Source organism: Apodemus sylvaticus, chromosome 21 (assembly GCF_947179515.1).
Source record: "Apodemus sylvaticus chromosome 21, mApoSyl1.1, whole genome shotgun sequence".
Taxonomy (NCBI): domain Eukaryota; kingdom Metazoa; phylum Chordata; class Mammalia; order Rodentia; family Muridae; genus Apodemus; species Apodemus sylvaticus.
The window spans coordinates 43,395,284-43,412,296 of NC_067492.1; the positions used below are offsets into that span (position 1 = coordinate 43,395,284).

The 17,013-nt window shown below is 45.8% G+C and overlaps 1 pseudogene; it reads left to right on the top strand.

Annotated features, from left to right (window-relative positions):
- LOC127671582 (palmitoyl-protein thioesterase ABHD10, mitochondrial-like) overlaps nucleotides 1-1,832 on the top strand; it is a 124,710-nt pseudogene extending 122,878 nt beyond the window's left edge.
- Nucleotides 1,833-17,013: the final 15,181 nt, after the last annotated feature.

The window sequence follows — 17,013 nt, forward strand, 5'->3', positions numbered from 1 at the left end:
TGGAGCCCACAATTAAGAGACTTTGAGTTTTTAAAAGACTTTGTATTTTAAAAGATATTGGACATTTTAAAGGGATTGAACTTTTAATATGTAAAGACTGCAGGACTTTTAAAGTAATTTAGATCTTGGGGATGAATAAGAAAGTAAGGGTTGAAGTTTAATAGTGATGTATTTGTGTGTCGAGTTGACAAGGGATCAATTGTACTGGCTGGTTTTGTGTGTCAACTTGATACAGGCTGGAGTTATCACAGAGAAAGAGCTTCAGTTGGGGAAGGGCCTCCATGAGATTCAGCTGTGGGGCATTTTCTCAATTAGGGATCAAGGAGGGAGGGCCCCGCGTGGGTGGTGCCATCCCTGGACTGGTAGTCTTGAGTTCTACAAGAGCAGGCTGAGAAAGCCAGGGAAAGCAAGACAGTAAGAAACATCCCTCCATGGCCTCTGCATCAGCTCCTGCTTCCTGACCTGCTTGAGTTCCATTTCTGACTTCCTTTGGTGATCAACAGCAATATGGAAAATGTAAGCTGAATAAACCCTTTCCTCTCCAACTTGCTTTTTAGTCATGATGTTTGTGCAGGAATAGAAACCCTGACTAAGACGGATACCATGACCAAGACAACTCTCATAAGAACAACATTTAATTGGGATTGACTTACAGGTTCAGAGGTTCAATCCATTATCATCAAGGTGGGAGCATGGCAGCCCCCAGGCAGGCATGGTGCTAGAGGAGCTGAGAGTTCTACAACTTGTTCCAAAGGCAAACAGGAGAAGACTGCCATCCTCAGGCAACTAGGAGGAAGCTCTCAAAGCCCATTCCCACAGTAACACACTTCCTCCAAGGCCACACCTCCTCCAACAAGGCCACACCTCCAAATAGTGTCACTTCCTGGGCCAAGCATATTTAAACCACTACACTGTGGTAAGACAACTTGTAAGAGTGTCTTTTGCCCAGGGGTAGCTAGAAGATGGGGGGTTGGGTACCTTGTCTGGGGTGGAGCTAGGAAGCTGTGTCCTGAAGCCAATATCAAGGCCTAAACACAGCAATAGCTAGAAAACCCCCGTGAGCATGGTGGCTCCCAGCTTGGAGATAAAAGATAACACTCCCGTTGTTTAACTGACCAGACCTTCCAAGCCTGGCTTATAAGAGACTAAAAAGCAAAAGCCCAGGAATTATCTTTATCCTTATTTATCTTTCTATTATGAATGATTAAAGAAAAAAAGCACTGGTAGTTGAGGAGTTTTGCAAATCTCTAAGTCATAAGGTTTAACTACTCAGGAGTTAGAAACCCAGATAGTAACATGGCAGAATGAACAGTGGGAAAGTGGAGAAACTATGTACTTTCTATACTTGAAGATGTAGCTGAGGGCTGCAGATACTGATTGGATCTAAGCGTTGATGGCTGGCTCATGCTGCACCCTGCAACTGCACAGCCAGCAAAGGTCATACCTACTGCTGCAGATGGCCTGGGGGCTGGTTTGTTCACTTCCTGTTGAGGCACAAAGGAAAATAGAAATGAAGCATGGGTGGTCCTTGCCATCTAAATACAACAAGAAAGGATTTTACTGCATTCCATACAGTTTCATTAAAGAAGCAGAGCGTCACTGCTTACACAGCCTGTTCCTGTGACCTATCCTCTGTGGTTGCTCCATGGCATGAAGGACAATATAGTTCCTTAGCATATGTCCCTGCAGGTTTCTGACCGAGTAGGCAGCCCAGATGTAGGTGTTGTTCTCCAGAAACCATCAACCACAGGATGAAGACCAAAGCAGATATTCAGCTGCTTGTTTGCACTATTGATGGCTTGACTGGCAAGCTTCTGTCTATGGTTACTTAGAATGCACCCTAATGCATCCTGAAGATTGAAGGAGTGGCAATAAACCAAGGATCCAGATATTTTCGGGTTTCCCTTCTTACTTTTGTTTTGTAAATATCCAATAAGTATTTACTGATGCCTTCACACAAATAGTCAAACTGTGAAGAAGAAGGAGAAGGAGGAGGAGAAGGAAGGAGAAGAAGAGGCAGAAGTAAAGGAGAAAGGAGAGGAGGTGAAGGAGGTCAAGGGGGAAGAGGAGGAGGAAGAATAAGATGAAGGAGAAGGAGGAGAAGCTAGGAGAAGGAGAAGAGGAGGTGAAGGAGGAAGAGGAGGAGGAAGAGGAGGAGCAGGAAGAAGGAGGAGAAGTTGATGATGATGATCTCTTGGGCTAACAGTTTCAGAGGGCTAGAGTCATGACCGTCATCATGGAGAACACGGTAGGAAGCAGGCAGGCGTGACTCTGCAGTAGTGGCGGAGAACTTAGATCTTGATCCACAAGCATGAAGCAGAGAGCTAACTAACTAGGAATGCTGTGGGCTTTTGAAACCTCAAAGTTTACCCCTAGTGGCACACTTCCTCCAGGAAGGCCACATCTCCTAAGCCTCCTCAAACGGTTTCACCAGCTGAGAATTGAGCACATCCATAATGCAAAATGCATTTAGTTGAACTGCGAAAGTCCCTATAATTTTTTATTGCCTCAAAAGTTTAAAAGTCCAAAGTCTCTCTGAGACTGAAGGCAATATCTTAATTGTAATCCCACATAAAATAAAAGTGCAAATTATATACTTTCAACATACAATGGCACAGAATATACACTACCATTCCAAAAGAGAGAAAAGGGACATTATAGGGACAAAAGCAAGACCAAACCACAGCAGAGAAAACTCTAAATCCTGTAGCTCTGCATCTGATGTCAAAGGGCTAAGACAGTTCCACCCTTCTGGCTTTGCTGGCTACAACACGTTTCTCTCTCTTGGGCTGGTTCCACACCCTGTTAGCATCTCTCCTTGGCAGACATCTCATGACTCTGACACTTCCAAAATCCCGAGGCTTCGATTGCAATCCAGGCTTCACTTTCACAGCCTCATGCAATGGTCTCTCAGGACCTCTGTGCAAGGACTCTCCTGACACATGCCTGGCCTCAGAATCTACTTAACTGCAGAGGAAGAGTCTACAACCCCTTCCCTTGTTTTTACTTCATGACTCTAAAGCCAGAATTACATAGCTAATGCTGCCAAGTTCAGCTGCCCACTTGGAATGCCTTTCCCTCTTCATAAATCACATTTGCCACAGCTTTGACTTGATATTGCTTTTTAGGAGCAGAAAATCTCTCAGGCCTTTTCTTTTTACAAGTTTCAAGATTAGCCTGATGGTGCCTTGCCCTGACGGCACCCCTCCGTTTTTCTCTTTCTCTTTCTCTCTTTCAGCACAAGACATTAGATTTTCTGGTGCCCCTTTTCTCTCCAAACTTTACATTTTGTATCTCTTTTTGCCCTGTTTGCCCTTCTGCCTTGCAGAATTGCATAAGAGTGATTACTAATAACCACATGACAAAATCAATATTAGATCATCTCGAAATCTCTTCTGCCAACAAAATTAGTCCAAAACTTTCAATTTAGCCTCAGGCAGACTTTTAGGACAAGGGCAGAAAGCAGCTACAAACTTTGCCAAGATATCACATTGTCTCGTCTCTAGCCTAGTTGCTAAAATTGTTCCTCTTCAAACTACTTGAGCTGGACCTGAGGAGTCAACATGGCTTTCAGCACTAGTATCACATATGGAATGGAAGTAATGGAATTTATAACATCAAGCTAAGATTGACCAGAATCCCCTTCCTTCCTGTGATAGTTTGAATGAGAACAGCCCCATAGGCTCAATGCTTGATACTTAGTTGGTAGAATTATTTGGGAAGGATTAGGATTATGTAAATTCCCAACAACTACTGCAATGTCATGCTTGCCTGCCTGCCCAACACCTCACTCCCCCCATGATGTCATGGACTCACCCTCTGAAACTATGAACCCCAATGACCTCTTCTATAACTTGCTTCAGTCCTGGTATTTTCTCACAGCAATAGAAAAGTAATAATGACACCTCCATTTCATCATTGATTGTGCCTAACTCTTATTGCAAAATGTCTTATAAGCCACCAGGCCTTCCTCTGAAGAGCTGACAGGCTGTTTCCTCTTTCTATAGCTCAGGCACTGTTGGACCTTTCCTTTGTTGACAAAGCTGTGTTTCTCACCATTTCTTTGCACTAACTCTCCCCTACTCTAGAGACAACCAGGCCAATTCAGTACAAATGTCACGTGTATCTTCCCTCCCTGTGTTTTTGAAATACTCATTTGAATTGGTTGCTGACTGCTTAAGAGACGTAGGTGTTTTGAAAATCCAGGTTTCTAGCTTTTCCTGAAAAACTAGAAGATATGTCGATCTGAGGTCGCTTCCCTCTGTGAGATGAGGTAAGAGCTAAGGGTTGGTGTCCTCTTTGGGGATGGATCTCCTTTGCCGGTTCCCACAGTTCTGCCTGGCACACGTCACTACACATCTTCCCTGCTTGGGCTTTGTGAATGTCTTGGCTGGTGTGTCTTCTGCCCATGACTCTTGTTTTGTGTCTGAGATCTTAAACCCAGATTCCAGCAAGCCAAAAAATTCAGTTCAGACAAGGCTACATCACAGTCAAGGCTACATCACAGACATGGCTACATCACAGACATGGCTACATCACAGACATGGCTACATCACAGACATGGCTACATCACAAACATGGCTACATCACAGACATGGCTTCTTATTTCACTCTGAATCCCTCAACTGCACAATGTGCGTGGTCCATTCAGGTAACTATGATGCTGGAAAACCAAACCAAACAAACAACCATAACAAAAACAATAGGGATTTCTCTCCTGTGACTGAAAACACATTTCTATTTCTTTTTATCTATGCAACGCCACCCCCACTGCTTCCTTCTATAGATAGATCCACTGACTCTTTTCAGGCCTGGCCCTGGCTCAGGCCTGAGCTAGAAAGCAAGTTAGATCGCAGTTTAAGAGATGTGGCAAGGGCTAGCAAGATGGCTCTGCGGGATAAAGCATATCGTGCTCCCATAAAAAGGTGGAAAGAAATAACCAACCCTGCAAAGTTACCCTCTGACCTCCACACAATGTACATGTGTGTCCCCTCAACACACACCATGTACATGCACAACAGCAAAATAAATAAATGTATAGACAAATAAATGGCTTCAGAAATGGTTCAAGAACATGCCCTGCACTTGCAGAGGACCAAATTGAATTCCCAATAGCCATGTTGGGGAGCTCATAACCCCTGTAACTCTAGCTCCATGGATACCCAAGGCCTCTGGCTTCCAAGGGCACCTGCACTCATATGAACATAAACACCCATGCACACGTGCACACATGCACAATTAAAGATCTTTTAAATCTGTAAAATACATAAAAAGAAGTAAGTGGGAAGTGTTGCTATAAGACAAACCCAGGCACAGGTTGCAGCCTGAGCCCCACCGTCAAGGACCCCAGCCAAGTGCTGTGACCTCCCCTACCAATGTGGCTCAGTGACCAGATGGCAAAGATTCCTCCTTCCCCACAGCCCAGGCAGGCTGTGAACAGGCAGCGTCAAGTGTGGTCCTCATCGGCCAAGCCCTAGGGCCCAAAGCTGCCTTGTTCCGGCAAATGATGACTTTTTAATTTTGAGCCTTTGGTCCCTGATGAGAGAAGTGGAGAGAGAATTAAGGATGGCATCTGGATCCTGGAAATCAGAGAGACCTTGGGCAGGGAATGACCTTGAGAGGTCGTGCGTCCCTGCCTGTCTGTTTCTCTTCTTTGTCCAAGGCCCATACTGGGTATCTCCTTCAAGATTTTCTGAAGTGCCTGTACCACTGTTTTCTCTGTCCCTCTGTCTCTCCGTCTCTGTCTCTACCTCTCTTGATATCCCTCCCCCTCTCTCTCCTCCTCCTCCCCACATATCCCCCTCTTACTTCTTAGAGCACTTCTAAAATACTCCAAAATTGATTCTTGGAGGCAGGCCCTGAGTGAACTTGGAGATAGACAAATACATTCAAACACATTAAAGCCTTGGCTTTGAGTCCCTAAGTGGCTGTCACCTTGCAGAAGTCACTTGGTTTTGCAGGGCCATTGTAACCTAAAATGAGGAGAAATCTCATCCCTGTTTGCTCACAGTGTTGTTAAGAGGGTTTAAGGCAGTAATGGAATCAAGTGCATTTTGTAAAACTGACATGGAAGAAAAACAGAGCATGCTATCCTTGTTGATGCTGCAACCTTTTCTGTTGGAAAATTATTGAGGGAGAGACAACACTGCACTCCTGACGTCCCTGGAACTAATGCAGAACCTCCACACATTCTCATATCCTCTCCAATTTGCTCTGCACAGAAGGCCAAAAGGCAGAAAGAACATCAGAACCCATTACATAGATTCAGGAACTGAGGCCCAAAGAGTCTCTCATCCTAGCATATGTCCCAAGCTTTGGAAAGAAGCCAGATCTCATTATAACTGCTAGCATAGTCAGTTGGTATTAGGTTCAAATCCCAGATCAGCTGTTTACTTGACTACAGTCCCTGAGACAAATCACTGACCATTTCTAACCCTCATGTGAAAGTGAAGACCACAGACCCCACCTCTTAGGGTTGTCTGTGGGCTGTGGCTGTAGCCATTATGGCTGTGGCTTGGTGCTAGGACCCTGGCTAGCATCCACAAGGCCTGGCAAGAATAGGTATGGGAGTATCGGAGTATCTAGCACATTTCTACAGGTGTGTAGAATCTGGCTGTGTCTGGTAACCCAGTCTCCCCCCAAAGCAAATGTGAGGCAGACTGTGGAGCTTAGCAAGTCTCCGCATGACAAGGACAGAGGTGAGTGTGGGAGAGTGCCATTGCTTCTGTTCTCACTGCTCTGGTCTTATTAAATTGTCATAATTTAAAGCTAAGGGGAAAAAAAAATCACACAAAATGAAAGGCAGTGTGCACAAAGCAATTAAAATTTCCTGCAGGAAAATGGCAGGATTGGCAGCCTCGAGACAGGAAGCACGTTTGAAGGTGGAAGTAAGCTTGAAGTCTGCCCTGGCAAGCGGAAGAGTTCTCACTGTCCAGTAACAAGCAACACGGCCGCCTGTCCAGTCTCTGCAGGCAACCAGCTGCAAGGACCCTTACATAAGCCAGGTCACAGAGTGAACTGTGAGTTAGCAAAATGAAGAACCATCATCCAGGAACTTTTCTCATTACAGGGGTCACTCCGGGCTTCCGCTGCCTGTCCCCAGGGCACAATGACCGATGGAATAAGCCCTGGTCCACCCAGCAGCACAGATGGATGACAGCTCCCCAGTTCTGTTTCCTCAGCAATGCTCGCACCGGCACCACTGATAGACCCTCTCTTTGCTGTCATGGGGTCTGTAATCCCTGTGGCTTTCGGAGCCCCTGGGAGAGCTAAGATGTCTCTTCAAACTCCTCTACTATCCCTTTAGCATATCTACTTCACTAATGATGACATTTTCACCAAGTGGCAATGACAAGAGAAATGAGTTCACAGCCCTTGGCAACTGAACATTGAGCATTCCGATTAAACTTTCAAGGGGAAAATGCAATCCATGCATGCAGGAAATCACTTGGCATTTGGAAAAGACTTCAGGGGAGGAGACCCCCTCCAAGGGGGCAAACAGGGAGGCTGCAGGGTCCAGAAACAGGCAGACCTACATGCTTAGATGCACAATGCTATCCACGCATGGGAAGCAAAGAGGACCTTAACAGAGACCATGGAGGCTTAACAGGCTCCTCAGGCTGGGGTGCTGACTGTAATGCTTCTGCTGATTGGCTGAGCACAGCCCCTCACATAGCCCTTCCCGGCTCCTCCCCCACACCACCCATTTCCACTGACTGGAAATTATTAAGAAAGCCTGGCATTAAGCAGAACACGGCAAAGCTTACTTCCTGTGCCCCTGGCACTACCCTTGGTGCCTTTAAAGGCAGGGCCTTCAACCTTCTGACGGTAGAGCCTGTGAATGGACCACAGAGGCATGCAGATGAGACAGAGCAAACTTCCCTGGGGCTCAGGCAGTCTCTGTGTCTTCTGCATTGCTAAGCATATAGCCAGGTTTCGGGATCAAAAGAATCTTGGCCTGAGCCCTTGCAGCCGTGTTCTGTTCCACTCTGCACAATGCCAGGGTGTGCCGTTTCCACCAGAGCCTGGGGATCCTCCCTCAGTTGAGCAGTGGGCAACCCATACAGCTGTTTTCAATAGCCTGGGACCTCTGACATTTGAGTCTATTTTCTGTTATTACTGCACACACACTGCTTGGGCACAGCACATTCTTGACCTTCAACATATGGCTGTCACAGATATGTATAAGAGAAGAGGGGTAAGAAGGGGCATCTCAGCTCCCCCAGAGGTTCCAAAAGCCACAGGGACTACAGACCCCAAGACCGCAAAAGGAGTGGTCTGTCAGGGGTACATGTGTGAGCATCTCTGAAGAAGTACAACTAGGAAGCTGTCAGAGATTTGTACTCCTGGGTGGAGCAGGGCTTACTCTGAATAGAAAAGAAACTAGGGAAGACCTTTGAGGACATCTGTACAGGGGGAAAGTTCCTGAACAGAACACCAATAGCTTATGTTCTAAGATCAAGAATTGACAAATGGGACCTCATAAAATTACAATGTTTCTGGAAGGCAAAGGACACTATCAAAAGGACAAATCAGCAACCAACAAATTGGGAAAAGATCCTCACCAACCCTACATCCGACAGAGGGCTAATATCCAATATATACGAAGAACTCAAGAAGTTAGACCCCAGGAAACCAAATAACCCTAGTAAAAATGGGGTACAGAACTAAACAAAGAATTTTCACTCTAAGAACTTTGGATGGCTGAGAAGCATCTTAAAAAATGCTCAACATCATTAGTCATTACAGAAATGCAAATCAAAACAACCCTGAGATTTCACATTACACCAGTCAGAATGGCTAAGATTAAAAACTCAGGAGACAGCAGGTATTGGCGAGGATGTGGAGAAAGAGGAACACTCTTCCACTGCTGGTGGGGTTGCAAAATGGTACAACCACTCTGGAAATTTGTCTGGTGGTTTCTCAGAAAACTGGGCACCTCGCTTCCAGAAGATCCTGCTATACCACTCCTGGGCATATACCCAGAGGATTCCCCAGCATGTACTAAGGATACGTGCTCCACTATGTTCATAGCAGCCCTATTTATAATAGCCAGAAGCTGGAAAGAACCCAGGTATCCCTCAACAGAGGAATAGATACAAAAAATGTGGTATACATACACAATAAAGTACTATTCAGCCATTAGAAACAATGAATTCATGAAATTCTTAGACAAATGGATGGAGCTAGAGAACATCATACTAAGTGAGGTAACCCAGTCTCAAAAGATCAATCATGGTATGCACTTACTAATAAGTGGATATTAGCCTAGAAAATTGGAATACCCAAAACAAAATCCACACATCAAATGATGTCTAAGAAGAACGGAGGAGTGGCCCCTGGTTCTGGAAAGACTCAGTGTAGCAGTATAGGGCAAAACCAGAACAGGGAAGTGGGAAGGGGTTGATGGGGGAACAGGGGGAGGGAAGGGGGCTTATGGGACTTTCGGGGAGTGGGAAGCCAGAAAAGGGGAAATCACTTGAAATGTAAATTAAAAAATATATCGAGTAAAAAAAGAAAAGAAAAAAAGTTTGAAGAATTTAATGTAATTAATGTCTGAATGCCAGGCATCACACCAGTCAGACTTTCCTAAGCTCCTTTTCTCAGTTGTTAGTCTGAACTTCCTGCAAGAGAGAGAGAGACAGACAGACAGACACAGACACAGACACAGACACAGACACAGACACAGACACAGACACAGACACAGACACAGACACAGACACAGACACAGACACAGACACAGACACAGACACAGACACAGACACAGACACACACAGAGAAAAGAGACTCAGACTCAAAGCAGCTCTGGTTGTTTCTAAAGTTCCGGTCTCTGGGCCTTTGACTTCTTCATCTACAAAATGAGGCTACTACACTTTGACCTCTAAAATCTGCCAGCCAAGTCATTCAGGCTAAGAAGACAAGCCCCTCAGACTGAGACCCACACAGTGCTCAGAGAAAGATGCCAGAGACTGATTCCTCTCTGACCCTTTTATAGCTGGATCCAGTTTCAGTAGAGTGTTCACTTTGAGGTGACAGGATGCTACCCAGAGCTTGGTGTAAAGCCAAGCACCAGATGTAGTCCCTGTGTGCTTATCTAGTCTGTGCTTAGGGACTCCAACGTTCTGATTGGCCAGCAAGAGTAAGACCCACCCATAGGACAACCCCATAGGCTGAGAGTTAGAAAGCAATGGTTCTCCAAGGTAGATTTGGGTAAATGCTGTAACAGTATATTATTGTGAAAATATCCGACATTCTAAAAGACTAGAATTTTTGCTGGACCTCACCGCTGGAGTTAATAGTGCTCCTTAAAACATAAGACTGCTGTCCTACTGCTTACCCAGCCTGTTTGTTTAACTTGCCTTTAAGAGAACAATGTAACAGCCAACTTTACTAGCATTGGATTTCCCATGTAATCAGCTTTTACACCCTAAGCTAATGCATAGCTGTAGTCTTTAAATAGGGACTCTTCCATTCCTCTGACCCAGGAGTAATAGTAATAATGTATGTGTATGTGTGTGTGTATGTGTGTGTGGGGGGGGGGCGAGCGCATACACGCACACATTCAAATGTATTATGGTAATATAAATACTAAAAGCAACAAATAGGTTGAAAAGAAACTGTACAAAGCAAATACCCACCATAAGTGCTGAAAGCAACATCATAGATACCAGCTGACAAGTCTGTGTGCTGCTACTGTTATTGTTGGGGTCAGTTGGCTTCAGGAAAGTTCAATCCTTTATAAAACAACAACCAAACCTGTTATTCATTCCTTCCCCATGTTAGGTACAGACAGAGGAGACAGACAGTATTTAGCAAGGCAGAGGGACACAGAATCAAACTCATACCAGGCCAGATTATGGACAGGCCAGAAGCTGTAAGCTACAGAGATGGAGGGGAGAGTTCACATCTGGACTCACTTCTGGTCAAACTACCCCAAGAGGAAATGCACTGCTTTCTTCCCTCCGTGTGGCACCAAACACATTTTGGGTGTGCTGGCGTTATCACTGATGCATCTGAATCAACACATTTTGAGAGAAAATGTAGTCACATGCTAAGGGGAAATTCAAGGTTCAGATTGTCGAGCCATGACAAAACCCACCCATACCACAGCCTCATAGGCTGAAAATTGGGAAGCAGATGGTTCTACAGAGTAGATATGATGGCTCATGTCTCTAACTCTGGCACTCAGGGGGCTAAGGCAAGAAAATTGCCAGTCTGAAGTTAGCCTTGGCTATTTCAAGACTGGATTTAAAAAAACAAAACAAAACAAAACAACAACAAAAAAAAAAAAAAACAGAAACAAAAGCTGGGCATGATTCTGACTGTAACCCCAGTGCTCAAAGGCTGGGACAGGAGTGTTTCCAGAAGTTTAAGGCAAGCTTTGGCTACAGAGTACAGCTTTGTCTCAACCACACATCCCCCAAAGAAAGACAATATGGAGGCAAGAAAGGAAGCTCTCTAGTACATATCCAGAATGGATGGATCCTGGATTTCCTGAGACTAAGGAATAAATCTCGGGGTCCTGAGAGTTGGAGACATCAGGTAGAGCTGGTACTGTGGGAATTCTGTGTTATTAAAACAGACGGACAATGCCAGACGATTGCTACAAAAGTTACAAGGGTCTGTCGTTGCTTTCTTTCACATTTGGTTCTTTGGCATAGAGTCTCATTCTGTCGCCAGGGAGGTCTCCAGGCTAGCCTCAAACTTAAGCAATTCTGAGTTCTGGGATTATAGGCACAAACCACTATAGCAACGGCATATTTTTTTCCATTTAAAAATTAGTTTTTAAATTGTCTTCATTGGGTATATTGCTGTTGTATGAGAACATTTTCATACAGGTATATATTTTATTTTGAGTATCCTCATATTTCTCTACCCTCCCCTCCCCCATCCCATTGTTTCCTTTCTTCTCCTGGACAATTTAGCTATTATGTCCATGTCAAATGTATATATTATAAATGTACAAATGTAGTTATAAAATCTAGGATCCACAAATGAGTGGAAACATATTTCTCGGTGGCTAGTAAACTTTATATGGTAATTTCCAGCTGTATCCATTTTCCTGTAAACAATATAGCTTCATTCTTCTTCATAACTAAAAACCCTGTGTGTGTATGTATGAGTATGTGCCTATGTGTATGTGTGTATGTGCCTATGTTTGTATGTATATGTTTATAAGTGTATGTGTATGTATATGGTGTATGTGCTTATATGTGTATATGTATGTGTATGTATATATGTATATCTGTGCATGTGCTTATATATGTGTGTGTGCGTATGTGTATGTATGTGTGTATATATGTGTATATGTGTGTGCTATACTTTATTCATCCCTCCGTCATTAGACTCCTCAGTTAACCCTACAAATCAATTATTATTCAATAAATACTGTGGTAGTCTTGGTGCAAACTCTCAATGAAGTGATGATTTCCAACCAAGACACCAACACAGTGTAATGTTGCTAACCACAAAGTAGATGCAGAATTGACTGGAAACCTGAATTCACACAGTTCTACAAACTACGCATCTCATTTACACTTGAGGGAGGAGCATATTTCCTCCTGGTGTGGATAAACCCCCACCTGTGGCCAAGCTGCAGGGCAATGCTGTCGGAAGCTCTTGGGGAGACACCTGGGTTTTGTGACAATTTTCTTTCTTTGTTTTTAAAATAGGGTCTCACACAGTAGCCTAGGCTAGCCTAGAACTACGTAACCTAGACTGGCACTGAAGTTGCAGTTATCCTCCTGGCTCAACCTCTTGAGTGTTGGGAACACCATGCCACACACTGACAACCTCTGACAGCTGGGTGTACACTGCCGCCGTGCGAACGCGAGACCTTTCCACAATCATATGATGCTGTTCTGTGAGTGGATAGCAGTGCACCTGTAATCTCACTAAGCTCCAAGAACAGCACAGCTTGGGGGCTGGCGTGATGCTCAGTGGTTAAAAACCACTCTTGAGCTGCTCTTTTAAAAGACTAAGATTCCATTCTCAGCACCCCTTTGGTGGCTCACAAGCATCAGTGAATCTACTCCAGGGGGATCCAGTGCCCTCTTCTGTCCTCCAAGGGCTCTACACATACTTGGCACACAGACATACACTATTGCAAAACACCAATATAACACCACCCGCCCCCCCCAAAAAAAATTTAAAAAAAAAAAAGGTATGACTTCAGAGTCAGAGTAGTAGTACATGTAATCTAAACACTTTGGACGTGAGGGCAGAAGGGTCATGGGTTCCAGGCTAGTGTCTCAAAAGACCATACATGGATGCCAGTAGGGCACAGAATCTGCGCCCCCCCCCCAAAAGTATAATTTCGAGTCTCTTCTTTCTTCTTTCTTTTGTTTAAAAACAAAACAAAAGGGAAAAACAAAACAAAACAAAACAAAAAACAGGATTTTACTATGTAATCCACACTGGCCAGGAAGCTGTGATCCTGCCTCAGATCTCAGAACATGGAGGACACAAGTAAGCACTACCATACACAGCTTCTTTGAGGCTCTCAGAGATGGGAAGAGACCTCGGCTGGTAATGAAGGGGAGGACGGAGGACTGTGCTCCTCCTCAGTGCTCTTATTGGCCAAGTGTTATTTTAGCCACTAATGCTGTGGTTTTTGTTTTTCTTTTACTTCTTTTCTTCTTTTCTTTAAAGCAAGGTTTAAAAAAAAAAAAAAAAAGCTAGGGCAAGATGAGGAAGAAGCCCATAATGTCTGACGGAACACAGTGGTGACCCTGAGGGTTGACGGAGCCAGCCTCTCCAGCCAGGGAAGCCACAAGGTTTGCAGATAATGAAACAGATTGATCTAACACAGGGAGAGCCCAAGGCTGCTTCAGCTCCAAGAAGAAGAGACAGCAGCTTCAACGATGTGCTTTAAGGTTCCTAATGGGGACACATTAGGGAGTGCAGTGCAGAGCTGAACTTCCTGCACTAATTGCCAGGAGAAACACTTGGTGGTAACAGACCTCTTTCTCCCTGGAGGAGGGAGTAGACAGAGGCTTTGAGCCCTGGGCTCTAGGGGCGGGGGAGGGGCGTTTCCAGGTGGAGTCTTCAGGAAATGGCTGTTCCGAACGGCCCAGGGTTTTGTGCAGGGGTATGGAAGGGAGGGAAGAAGCATTGGAGTGGGAAGGAGTAAATAACTGAGAAGGGATTTCCTGAAGGATTTTGGAATCTAAACACTATAAGGTCTCCTCACCCCTGTCCTTTGTATTTCCGTAGCTGCCAGTGGAGATGATTCTCTGGGACAGACCTATTGAGCATGCACTCGAATGGAAACATGAATTGGGGAGCTGAGTGGGGGTGAGGGGTGCGGGCGGGAGTGTGGGGGAAGGGTGTTCTGACAGTTTAAAGCTGCTGCCTTACTCTGGTTCTCTGAGAAGAGGATGGGGAGGTTTCCCATCTTCCTGCAACACCCCCCCCCCCAAACCTGGCGGCGACAACTCTCCGAATCTGGCCCCTGGGAAGGAAGGGCTGTGACACGTGCAGTGGGAGTCTTGAAATCCAAGCAGTTGGAGAATGATTGTCAGAGAGGCGAAGGTGGAGAGGAAAGAGCAGAGGGAGAAGAGGAAGATGGCTGACACCCGAGGGAAGATAAATAAAAGACTGGGGGAACCGAGTTCAAGGTCCCCATCCCCAGGGTCATCTGATCATGCCATCATTCAGGTCATCCAGGGTCCCAGGGGCGTGGCGACCTGACAGACAGGTGTCCTTTGGCTCTCTGAGCCTGGAGACACATCGACCGCGTCCCGTGGGGCTGAGGTCTCCGTGGTCCCTTCGATCCCTGGCGTCAGATCGATGGCCTGAGCCGCTGTGTGCTTCCCCACCGGGCCGGCAAAGCCCGATAAGTGAGAGCAATTGGGCCTGGTGACAGCGAGGCACATCCTCTCAGCGCGGGTGCCGGGGCTCAGCTCGGCGCAATTAGAGCTGAGTGTCTAAATCGGCCAGGCCCGCGGCGGAGCATGTCCAGGCTTCCCGCCCGCCAGCCCCACAGCCACCCGCCAGCCCCAAGAGGCCAGGCACCACGCCTGGCTTCGGCCTCTCCCTGCCTAGGCTGTCCCACCCCCATCCCGTTCCCTGGGTCTGCCCTTCCCTTCCCAGGCCAAAGGATGCCGCTTCTGTGCCACTGGCTGGACCACTGTGCCTTCTGAGTTTATTCAGTCCCAGAAATTCCAGGGCAGTAAAATCTGCCAGCTCCCCGACGAAGCACGCTGTTGTTATTTCTCTGTGAAGGAAACACCTTTGCACACTAATAGTGAAGAGCCAGGGCTTGTGCCTGACCTCTGACTTCAGCATCTCCCGCTCCTGACATCACACTCAGTGTTTTCACCAGACCCAGAAGAAAACGATGGATTCTATCAAGTACCTAGGCTAGAGGATGATTGCAGGAAACTCAGACTTTCCGCGGCATAAATCTTTCCTCCCCTGGCTCTACGATCCTTTTGAGGGAAGGCTGTAAATTTGTCTGCCCACCCCTGTGAACATCCTTAGTTGATGGAACTCTGTCCCTGCTGTGCCAAGCAGATAGCTGGGGTGAGCACAGCAGGGGCCAGAACCTTGACAAGCACAGGGGAGCAGAGGAGCTACACAGACGAAAAAAAGCCACCAGCTGTTGATGCGACTTTGTAGTCAACCCTAGAGTGGGTTAAAGCAGAAGAGACAAAAGGCAGATCAGATCGTAGCTGCAGTGGAGTTACCTGATTATAGATAGCCATGGTAAATTGAAGACACGATCATGATATACATTTACTATAGCTACCTACCAAATATCATAGCCTAGCCTGGCTTCAACTTGCTCAGAAGGCTCACATTAACCTACAGCTGGGCAAAACCAAGTAATGCAAAGCCGGCTTTCTACCAGCTGATGGTCTCCTCTGTTCTCAGAGATGAGTGTTTCATAGACAAGCTATGCAAAAAGACAGCCACAGCATCCAAAGCCCACTGACAGACAGCAGAGCCCGCTGCAGAGCGTTGGGTATCTGCCTTCATGATCTCATTCTCCTCCCTGGCCTAGAGAAGGCCAGACTTCAAAACTTCAGGGAACTTCTTCTGAATGTGGATCACTGTTCTAACATCACAAATCTGGAAAAGTTTTAAGTCAAATCACGGTGGGTTGAGGATCGTCTATAATCCAATCACCTCATTTCTCAGATGGGGAAACTGAGGCCTGAAAGTTGTGGTTGGATGATGGGATTGGAATGGTAGGTGGTCATCATCATTTCGTATGCATAACCACTGAATGCTGCCACCTGAAGGGAACCAGAGCCAAGGTCCAAAAACCTCTATCCTTGGAGATATTGGTGCCTTGGAGAATTGCCCTGATGCTGAAGAAAGAGGAGACCAGAACACTGGGTCTTCCTCCTCCTCTCTTTCCTTCTCATCCATGTTCTCCTGGAGAGTGACATGGGTTAAGAGGATATTTTAGTCTTTATTATCTTCTTCTGGAATTGTTTGCTTCAGTTACAGATTCAATTTGGATTCACTTCTTAGCTTAACAACGTAGACATTTTCAAGGATCCTGGTTTGGGCTTTCTTTTCCCCCTTCCTTTTTCTTTCTTCTGAAATAGGTTTTCTTGTTTTGAGAGCAGTTTTTGATTAGCAGTATTAAGCAAAGCACACAGATTCCTCACACACCCTCCGCTTGCACATGCGCACAGCCTCCCCCATACCCAGCACCTACCACAGTAGTGCATTTCTACAGTTTCCATGCTCTTAATGGTTGAGGCCCTCACCGAAATTCACATACTGGAAGCCAATCTACAATATAATAGAATTAAGCAGAGACCTTGAAAGATCAAGGTCACGAGGGCTCTGCTTTGAGGCTTTCACAGTGCTCTCATAAAAGAGATCTGAGGGATCTATGTTTGCCTCCTCTGCCACATGACTGTACACAGAAGATGCCAGCTGTGAGGGATGTGCACTTGTAGACAATGGATCTTCTGGGGCGTTGGTCTTGGACTTTCCAGGCTGCGGAACAATACATTTCTATTGTCTGCTCAGCAAGCAATTGCCTGAATAGTC